This window comes from Ischnura elegans, chromosome 2 (genome assembly GCF_921293095.1).
Source record: "Ischnura elegans chromosome 2, ioIscEleg1.1, whole genome shotgun sequence".
NCBI lineage: Eukaryota > Metazoa > Arthropoda > Insecta > Odonata > Coenagrionidae > Ischnura > Ischnura elegans.
The window spans coordinates 5,188,494-5,200,450 of record NC_060247.1 but is presented as its reverse complement, the minus strand read 5'-3'; positions in this window follow the sequence as shown (position 1 = coordinate 5,200,450).

Sequence of the window (11,957 nt, the reverse complement as noted above, 5' to 3'; positions counted from 1 at the left end):
GATTCCAGACATTACACCAATTCGATGTCTGACGTAAGGCATCTTGTAGGTCTTGGCAATCAGATGGTTTTTGAATTTCCTTGAACAATTTACAATCGTCAGCATAAAGGAGAGTTTGAGCTTGGGAAGAAGGTAGCAAAGAGGCAAGATCATCAATATACAAGTTAAACAGATAAGGACCAAGGAAACTCCCCTGAGGAACCCCAGATGTCAGAGGAGACCAAGGAGAAGATGAGCCAGAAAGAATAACCCTTTGAGTTCGGTTGTTGAGGAAGCTAGTTAGGAGACCAATGAAATTACCAGAAATATTAAATCGTTCACCTAATTTTTGGAGGAGGAGGCTATGATTGATAGAGTCAAAAGCTTTGAAAAAATCCAGGAAAATGGTGTCTAACTGTGATTTATTATTAATGGAGTTAATGGCGTTATGCTGAAAGAGTAATTTATTTGGATTTTTGAGAGGATAAACATATTGAGAAAGTTTTTATTTACATTTTCCCGAAAAGTTTGCTTTTTTAAAGCTGAAATTAACGTATTTAGAGCCGTTTGAAAATTGAGAATTTTCAGCTATGCGAAAAAAACGGAATTTTTAGGGCAAGCATTTCGATTTTCTTTACTTACGTCTTATGTACTCATAATACGAAGATGTTTTTCTGTAATTATGATTGTTATAACATGTGCATTTCATATAAAGTATGGTTTTTGTATGTGAGCCTAATATTTGGGATGTTATGATGCAAAACATTTTGGTGGTACCATATGGTACGGCTAGGCGCTTGCACTACCATGTTTTCGTCAAAGAACGTCGTCAAATACGGACATTTATGTTGTTTTCGTTTTCTAACAGTTATTTATTTTACATTTATTTATTTTTCATCATTTATACTATAAACTTTGCGTTATTTAAATGTTATAACACATATAAAATGTGTACATAAATTAATTTTTTTGTTATAAGGACGTCATCCTAGTACATACATTAGGCCCTAAATTGTCCGCATTTTTTCAGAATCTCGTACCCTCACGAGGGCTCAAGGAGTGGGAGGTATAATTGCATACCTGAATCCTATTTAGAAAAACATGAATAGGAAGAGTATCCGTGTACTCAATTAGGAAGGGGGTATGATGGGGAATAAGGGGGCTTGCTAAGGGGAAAATTCAATGACGGCTGGCGGCAAGAGACGACCACGCGACAGGCATCACTTCGACAAGAGCAGCCTAATCCTAATTTTTGTCTAACGTATCTCAATCACACTCCGATACTTTTCACACTTTCATGTGCTAGTAAAACCGAAATAACTTACACATACTGCTTATAATATAGCATGTACTGCTGCAAAGAGAGGATGAATACCTTCCTTCTGACTGAGGAAAATGGAATAACGAGTGGACGCCAATTTTGCCCGAATTTGAAGTTGTTGTTCGAAAAGGTGGGCAATCAGCTGAGTTTATCCCAAGAAATGCCTGAGAATTTTCAAAAGTGTAGTGAAACTGGACGTAGCAGTAAAGCACCCAAAAGGTATAAAAATAGGGAGGAAGGACGCGTTTTTGATGATGAAGAGATCGTAAAGCACGAAAGGATTTCTCGTAATTCTGATTACCAACTCACTGATTCATGAAGCATCCCCAACCAGTATATTTGAACTGTTCTTTGACGAAAATGTCCTTACACACTAAGTGTTAAAGTCGAATAGGTGTGTACAATTCTGCAACTGTTATGACCCAAATATAACACATGAGGTACTGAAAATATTTGTTGCAATTCTTTTTATAAGTTGGCATAAAACGACTCCCAGTAAAAGGCACTATTGTGAGGCAGCACTAAACGCCAGAAATAATCTTGTTTATTACACAATGAGACGTAAAAGATTTCTACAACTTCGTAGGTTTATTCATTGCGGTGATTACACCGCTATGGATAAATCAGATAAGACGTGGAAAATGCGCCCTTTTATGGGTATGGCAAAAGAAAGATTCGGCGGATATTTCAGAGGAAAGCAGTCCTTGAGTTTCAATGAGTCGATATTGTTCTCTTTTGGAAGACATAGCTGTTAGCAATTCATGCGGGGGAAGCTAATAAGGTTTGTCTAGAAAGTGCAGTGCATCAATAGCTCAGATAGCTACTTCGTAAAACTCAGGAATGTGAAAGCTTACGAAAAAGGAATTGGGAAAGATGGGGGGCGACAAAATGGTCGTGGCCCATTTTTACTTGGATTCTGGATGCAATGACGCCCAACGCATGGGTGCTGATGCGGAAATCCTGAAAAACATAACTCAGCTAGAGTTCCGATGGCCAGTAGTGTAATCACAGCTGGATACAAGGATCCCCTAAAATATCAAGGACGTGCTCAATTTACCAGAAGTGCGACTGGAATGGGGTACTTGGCTAAAGAAATAGACTTGTAATTGATTCATGTCTCAAAGATCGCATTCAACTGACAGCGGCCTATCTTCTTTCCAGCGCCCCTGATAGGTTCGACGGGAACAATCAACAAATAAAATCCAAGCCCAAGCGGGGACGGTGTGCTACTGAAAACTGAATCAGTAAAATAAGAACAGAATGCTTGAAATGCAATGCAGTGACTGCTTTGTTCATTTCCATAAGCGGCAACGACTGAGTGAAAACGCTAAAATCATGTTATTCTTAATTTCAACGTCGATTATACATAACTTCTATTTTATAAACAATAATATTTAATAATTAATTGAATATTATCGATATTTTAGCGTAATTTTGGATGAAAATGAATCTATTTTCCGGAAAATAATAAATATTAAACGTGTTTGGCTTAAAAATGCGATTTCCGAAAACTTTTTCAAATTTCGATTTTTTGACCCCTTAAACGCCTAGCGGTACCATATGGTACCAGGCTGTATCTCGGAAACTATTAGAGATAAAAGAATAAAACTTGCACTGAATGACTCAGAATTTCATTCGTATTAAAACGTATGATTACCACTAAAATCACAGAAAATTTTTAATTCAGGCGTTACCGGGTTAAGCGGGTCTCGTGAGTGTCTACATATTATTGAAAATGATAGAATATTCGGGTAATACGAAATAGGACTTGATGAAACAGTTTACCTGACTGAAATACTTTCCACATTATTGGTGCATTGATATTTCGGTTGAAACGAATGAAATGATATCTGCAGAAAGCAAAAAGAGAATTTTCTCCATTAAAAATTTTATAATAACAGCAGTGTTTAATTAAGTTAATACACGTTAAAGGGGATTTAAAAAATTGTCACTGCCATACCATGTAACTGAAAAAAAATATTGCAGAGAGGCTCGAAACACCAACTTCGGATTACTACCGTAGTATGTCTTCTCCTTAACCACTACTCCATCTCACTCGTTAACTCTGAAGGGGATTCATTACGATCTTTGTTAGGAAAGGGAATGAACCAGTCTTCTAGTGTCACTAAATGAAACTGAATTTGAACACTCAGAGGCATAATTTGCTGTGATATTGCGGCAGATATTTCATGTGTATGTTTTGTTCGCTATCGCTGATCGAAAAGCTTCAGCGTTAATAGGGTAGTTTCCTTCATCAAAGAAAACAAAAGGCAATAATTGAGATTCGTTACCAACCATTAGTGTATTCATAATATACAAATTATTTCGTTTTAGAAATGCCGGTTTAAACGAATGGCAATGGTCCATTTTTATCCTCATTTGAAAAGGACCAGATTGGCGCCCATGCGATGCCACTCCACGTGACGTCACAGGGACCTAGTTTCTATAGGAGAAGATAGGAGTTATGCATCGTCTGAGGTTACCAATGCATGCATGAGGCACAGAGCTCAGGGAAACATGTCTTAATAATCACTTATTAAAACTGGCTAAGGTCGGAAAGTTTTCCTCGTTTGATAAGGTATCAATAATCCTTATTTAAGCCAAGCGCTGCCAGCCAGCAGGGTACTCAGCTACCCGCTAGCAGCCTGCGACGTATCAGCACGAAGCCTCGCCTCAAGGTCACCTCACCGGGCGGGAGGGGGAACCAGAAATACGACGTACGGAGAGATTTCCCGGCATTCATACTTAGCCGTCGCGTTTTCGCGCGCTTGAAATTTTTCACTTTTCATTTAATCGCGAAAAATAGATATTGTCATTTAAAAATCTAAAAGCGTGAAATACGTACTCCAGGAGTAATAATCTTTCGATTTAGGCAATAAAAAAATAATAGGAAACCACCCTATTGTAAGACAATATACTTCGACGGATCGGCAAACTTACGAGAGGAAGTAAAGTGACGTTCTGGACGTAGATTTATTATCTAACATGAGCTGCAAAGTTTATGTGGTATTAAACACTGCACATATCCCGCATACATTTCCCTTTAATGATGTTGTTATAAAAATATTGCGGGAAGTGGGAATGTTGTTCAAATTTCCCTCCCACTGGTGCAATAGAAAATACCGAAACTCAACATCAAAATTGCGGCGACAGTGGTGCCACTCCATTTGTTGCAATGCTTTTAAATCCGACTGTACCTAAGATTAATTTGTTTCAATCACAAGATTATTTTGCTAGTAACTCAATAAGTAATCGAATGATGCGCCTAAATTTTTAGTATAAGAAGAAGTCTAAGAATTTTTAGATAGAATGAAAGGGAAGTTATGTGAATTGAAGAGATTAGCAATAATTTAATGATCATTTTCAACATTCTTTTGGTACTTGGGAGGCGATTCTCTCATTGAAACGTTGGAAGGATATATAGAAAATATTATGCCGCGTGAAACCAGAGATATCTTTACAGCCAAAAATTTCCGTACTTGGGATACAGAGGTTGAGGGTGCTTCAAAAAATAGCTAGAGGGTGGCAGGGGGTGCTACTGCCAAATGGGACACACGATGGGGCACAACAAACAGACGACAGACGATGAGCAGGGTGGCTGCTCCAGCAAAAGGGAGAGGAAGATGGAACAAGTGAGAAAGGGAGGAGAGAGAGAGAGAGAGGAATTCTCGATATATGCACACCTGGAAGTGCAGTCTCGGTGGAGTGCACCCATGGGAATAGGCTCAACTATCGGCAGACAGACATCGTGTTCGTGAACCCATTTCACCCTGGTTAAAAAGAAACACTTGGGTAAAGGTGTTGATTTGGATAGGTGAGGTTAGAGCTCGCACACGTTTAGTGGATTTCAAGTTCATGTTCAGATCAAGTGAGGAAAGGGACCCAAGGGATCCACCATTTGCTCCACACTGCACTCTCGATTCAAAGTCAAAAATATTGAATATGTGCAATGCAGACCGTCTTCGTCTGTGTCAACGCCACTTGGTTCGCTTGATTATCGCTTTTCAAAATTGTCCACAGCAGAGCCATCCATTCTTTCCCAATAATTGCAATTGAGCTGCTCTCTGAATTTACGAATTGGAATAACATTGAAAAGTTATCAAATCGATAAATAATCACACATTGCAGAGCAATCATAACTTATTTCCCCTTAGTGCAATTGGGATTGCTCTGCCGTGAGCATCACAAGTGGTGACTTTAGTAAACCCAACTGAATGCAAGGAGGGAGGCATTTACTGGCTGACTGCAGAGCCCTCCCCAAACATAAGATGGATGGTACGTTCAAATGAGAGTATCAATATCACAATTCAAAAGTTATTTCAAAGGAATTTCCAACAAAAAAGAATAATATGCTAGCGAAGTAGGTACATATGTACAGTCGGATTCAGCTAATCACCCCCACAAAGCCTCATGGGATTCAAGCACATCAGTGCAGGTCGCGTGCACACAATCACTTTTATCCGTATTTACTCTAGAGCTCTAAATGACTTAAACCTAGATTCACCTCTCACCTATAGGGCTCTGCTCTGAAAATTTTGCACTCACTACACAAACAAAATTCTACGTACATACTAGTTGAATTTTGCTGTACATATGTACTCTGGAGCAGATCCTCCCACAATCATGCGACCAATTCCAAAGATATTCCTTTAAAAGTTGAAATGTTCATTACCAGTTGAAAGAAAGAGGAAAAGATGAGGGGACAATTCATTTAAAATCTATATCCGAGTACAGACCAGAGCGGTGCAAAAAAACTCGAGTTACAAATTTCATGTCATTATAAAGTAGGAAAAGTTGCGACACGTTATTGCAAGAATAATAAAGAACTATTAATAGTGGACGTCCTCTTCCAGTCCTGCCAAGCACTTTAAAATATGATAAAAATGAATACAATTTTTTTTAATAGTAAAAGAAGACAGTTAAATGTATATGTTTTAACGCTATAACAAAAAATGATTACATATAGCATGATTATTATTAATATAAACTTATACATGGTTTTAAACAGTTAATTCTGATTGTGCAAGATCATTAAAAATGCATAAAATTTGCATTTTAGTAGATTTTTCAGAGCTGTGTAATAATTACTTAACCTGAATCCGCCCAAAATATTTTTTTTGAGATTAATAATTGATAATCTAGGGAAATGCCAGGGGTCTCATTTTTACTATGTTCTGAAAATATTACATTGATCGGTTGTGTAGTTTCCGAGATACAGGCTGTGACATAAATGTCACATTGGGCGGATCTGTTGTCTTTTGGTGCAAGGTAATATTTCCCCATTTAAAGCAAATGTTTTTCGCATTTGAGCTGCACATTTCATTTAAATGATAAAAAACACTAACAAAACATTTATGTTTCACATATTATTATTTATGTGCACTACTGCCAATCTTTTGTTTATATTTGAAGTAAATTATTGAATATTTAGCAATAATTTTCAGTGTTTCATTGGGTGCAATTCATAAATTTTTCTATGTAAATTGTAATGTTTTAAAAGTGATTAAATTTTCTTGATTTTTTCAATTTTATTTCACAACTGTGTGGTATATTTAAATTTATAATGTTTTTATTATAAACTTTTCAAATACATACGAATAAAAATTATATTAAATTTAAGCAAAGTTTTCGTCACGAGTGTTATGAAATTACGGAATCTTGAATATGACACAATCAATGCATTTGTTGAAGGTACATTTAAATAATGTTTTTTACATGGCGAATAAGTACAGTGGAACCTCGTTAAAGCGAGTACGGGCTATAGCGACACTCCCGCTATAACGAGAGATAGCCGATGCACCGTCAATTGACCCTATAATAAGCGTGTTTACGACACAATTCGTTTTTACGACACCCTTTTGGTGCTAGCTCTCGCCATAGCGAGGGTTTCACCGCCGGAAGACTTTCATCAAGACTCCTTAACCTCTGTAATTTCTAGCGATCTGTTAGAAATGAATTTAATGGAGTGCTCAGTCTCAAATTTATGTGGTAAACTGTCGTTCGATAAATAAGTAGTTAATTTTGGTGAAAATATTGTGGCATTAGCATTCGCGAATGCTTCATCTTCTTTTGTTCCTAGGACGGCAGAAAGCAGTCGGCAGCATACCCGCACGCCCGTGACTTGCGTGAATAGAAAGCATTTGATGGCAGTCACCATAGCCAAAAAAACACCTAACACGTCTAAGCGAGAAAATAAAAATAAAGGAGTAATATGAGTGTCGAAATTAATTTATCTTCCTATTCGCTCTGCAAAATTATAAAAAAACAGAAGCGCCCAAGGAATGCAGACGATGAATAGTTATAAGGAGCTTTGTTCGGGTGGTTTTGCCCATTCAAATCTGCGGGAACTTCTGAGAAAGGGGCTACGCCCAAGCCTAAAGCGGAATATTTCAGGGATAGATTGCGAATCGAGAATTTTAAGAGTGCAGGAGGTTGATTATACTAATGCGAAACACCAAAGCGTTATCTCCCCTCATAATTGCTGGTCATGCCAGCGGTGTAAACCCGAAGTCGTGGAAGAAAGGACTCCGATCATAAGTATCTTTAGAAGTATTCCCCGCGTCATATAACATAGACGAAACGGAACTTTTTTACATACAACTCCCCGACAAAACCCTTGCAGTATGAGGTATTTCTTGCAATGAAACCTCTAAAGGTAGGTAGTGCGCCTTAGCGATGATGTAGGATGTACGAAGCAATGATACTCAGCGTGAATTGTCCGGATGGACGTATTTATTCTCCGTTGCGGATTTACATGGGTGAACTATTCGCGTCAGTGGTCGGAGTCGTACTGGCGCTCTCTTTTGTCACGTGGGTAGCCGAGCATCCCCTGGTGGCAGCTGGAAGAACTCACAGAATAACTAACTCTCGTTTGCAGTGCCGTGGTAAACTCGGTGTGTTACTTCAAATACGTCGCGAGCGTAACACTCAAAAAGAAACTTTTTCAAAAACGGCAATTTTAATCACATAATTTTTCAAGCTTAGCAAACTTTTTACCGTAGATGATGTAGGTATTACATTATCTGATAGAAAAAGTCTTCAAAGGCGGGAACGTTATACAACCTTCCACCGTTTTCGCTTGTAGAAACAAATGTAATGCGTTATTTCACTTCACTGCCGCTTAACGTACAGAAACAATAAACATACACCAATGGAAACATTTGAGGCATTAAATAACCGCGATACTGTTTTATCAGTTAATTTTTGAATTTTCAGTGTAAAATACCAAAATAATAGAATGATCACGTAAATGAACTAATTAAGTGCATAGAAAAATGGCTTCGTCGGTTGTGCATTGGCATAATGATTGACGAAACAATGCTTTCCATGATTTTTATTCAGTGCGGCGCTTATAAATTGTTTGAATAGTTAGTCGTTGTTTGAGTAAGGAAATTTAGTGATGCAAAAAAACATCGCATTTCGTCTGCATTTATGCTTACGTTTATCGGGTAAATGTTTATCTGTCGCCGCACCACTCCTGTTCCTGTATATCTGTTCGCAACAGGTATATTGGCTATTATTTGCTCCACCTCCGGTAAAGCGACAATTCGCTATAGCGAGTGTCTATTAGTACACCGTGGGGTGTCGTTATATCGAGGTTGCACTGTAAAACAGTTGAAAATGCATTACCCTAATTTCGGAAAATATATCGAATAAATACATATTTGAAAAATATTCTCACATCACAAGAGAGTGTAATATAGCAAAAAATTGAAAGAAATATGAATCAATTTGTTTCAAATAAACTAAAGATTGATTTAGAGTTGAATACATACTATTTTGAGTGGTAAGCAGATAAGAAAATTTGTCCACATTTCATGTATCGCATGCAGTGAGGTTGACGAAAGCAAAATATTCTTCAGCACGGCGACGCTATCTTTTATTTAGTATAACAGGGACTAAATGATCATTAGCATCATAACATACTTCTTTGCCTGCCTCTGATGAAAATGAAGTGTGGCTTCTTGGCTTCACACCGATATATAGCCGGTTACGTTTGCACTATTACATGCCTGAACTCTTAATTGTGACATGCAATGCCCAGATTTCCGCTTGTGAACAGCTACACCCAAAAGCCAAGAAAAAATAGTCCACCACCACCACCAAAACGGATTGACTTCCCACAATTTGTCTTTCATGTCAGGCATCGTATTGTCTGCACAATGAAGGTATCTACTATCACAAGGGACCTATTCCTTCGTTATGCTAACCATTGAGTTGTGAATATTCCCAGAATCTTCCCAAGAGCATCACTTGGATGTAAACCTGTTACTACCTCATAACAGTTAAATTCCAATGGAAATTTTCATCTCCTATTTACTGATGCTACGAGATGAAAAAACAATAGACGTAGCATAATTATCTGATTATTCCGTTATAAAAAAATTATGTCATCCGAAAAAACTATTTCAAAAATGTCTACACTTGTTTTATCCCTCTATTCAGGAAGATCAATTTCAGAGAATAACATATTTCTTCCAAAATGACCTTCCCGTCGCAAATTGGCTGCTTCTCTTTTTACTTTTTTTCCGTTGGAGAAGTGTTTTAGGCTTCGTTGACTTCGAATCCTTTTCCTTATGCGTAACTGGTACCGATATTCTTCCGGACTTCTCTTGAAATTCTTAAGAATTATCATTATCAAGCCGCAAAACAATCTACACTCTTGCCCTGGGTTGTCTTCCCGTTCCATTTTCCACAAGTCCACCAGTCTGGTCATCTGCAATGTCCTCATCAGAGACAACTGCTGCTTCTGGCGGCTCAAGGTATATTGGGTACACTTCGTCAAAGTCTTCGTTTTCCTTGGGGGGCTCTTTGGCTTCACGCAGTGTAATATCTCTGAGCTATCGATATCACAAAGAAAAAAATTTTTAATTCAAACGTAATTACCGGAATAAAAGTTAATAAATGCAAATTTATCGATTAATTGATAAATATAAATCTTTTGGCGAGAATGTGAAGGAAAACACGTTGAAATTGCAATAAATTCTGACTAGAACATATAATTTGCAACTTAGAAGATTTGTATAGGGATCCGCCCAATGTGACATTTATGTCACAGTACCATTTATCAGAGAATATTACAGAAATGAAAAGCAATACCAAACATGCTAAAGTACTATTAGTAATTTTGCATCATTATGTTGATACATACCAAAAATTGTCGCCGTAGCGCATATTGTTAATGAAAAAATTAAATACACAAAGCGAACGTCCATTTTTAGTGTCTAGGGAAGGTGCCTAAGTACCAGGGGTACTTAAAGGATAGGTCTTCACTCTCACTAGACAATTCTTACCCTGCATTGAAGCACATAGCTTCCTCTTTCTAATAAAGTATATAACATAACAAAGTACCGAGCTCGAGCGATGCAAGAGTCATTACAGTGGAGCGATACAGGGTGTGACATTTTTGTTACATTGGGCGGATCCAGGTTAAGGTAATATTTTAGTCTAAAATAAAACGTGTGTGATTGTGCAGCTCTTCCCTTGTTTAGATATCTTTTAATAATATTTAAACAACCCAGAACTCACCAGGGGGAGGTGGCTGCACTTTGAGTTCCACCCACACCCTTCCCTCCATCCAACCAACGACGCTTCCCCAGTGAAAATTTTGTATACAATTTCTATACAGGATGTATACAATGTACACATTTTGTATACAATTGTATACAGCTGTATAGAATGTATAAAATGTGTAAATTGTACACAATGTATACAATTTTATACAGAATGTGTACAATGTGCACATTTAGTATACAATTGTATACAGCTGTATAGAATGCATAAAATGTGTAAATTGTATACTATGTATACAATTTTATACAGAATGTGTACAATGTGCAAATTTTGTATGAATTTGTATAAAGCTGTATAAAATGTTTACTTTGTATAAATTTTATACATTTTATGAAAATTTATACAGTTGTGTAGGCTGTATAAAATTTGTACATTTTATACAATGTAAAGGTATGCGTACATCAATGTGTAAATATCTGGGTTTGGGAGTTAAAGCACCACAACTATGCTCATTTTCTATTCTTTACACCGTAACGCATTTTTACTTTAAAAAATGGTGTTAAAATTGTTGCTAATTATTTTTAAACTTAAGAAATTATTATAAACACCAAAGAGTTCCAATAAACCATTCCTTTATTGTTGGTTAACCGAATTAAATTAAAGAAATTGTAATATTTTGAAAATGTTTCTAAAATTGTTGCTAACTTGGTTTAAACATTAGTAATCGTTATAAACATAATAGAATAAGAGTATCACTCATTCCACGTTTCTCAACCGTATAAAATGTGGGAATTCTTAATTTTTGTAAAAGTTGCTAAATTTGTTTACATTTAAGTAATTGTTATAATCAACAAAAAGGCTCAGCCAACTCTTCTCAACCATACAACATGCGGAAATTGTTACATTTTTAAAAAATGCTAGCTTTATTTAAACTTTACATTTTCTTATGAACAATGTAGATTAATAAGTTATTAATTTGCTGTTTTGTAACCCGTAAGGTATGAAGAAATCGTTAATGCTGGTAAATGTTATTAGCATTGTTGCTAACTTTGTTTAAACTTAGTTAATTGTTATAAACAATAGTTAACTTCAAAATAGCATTCATTTGTTGTTCTGAAACTATAGAAGGGGTGAAAATGTAAAA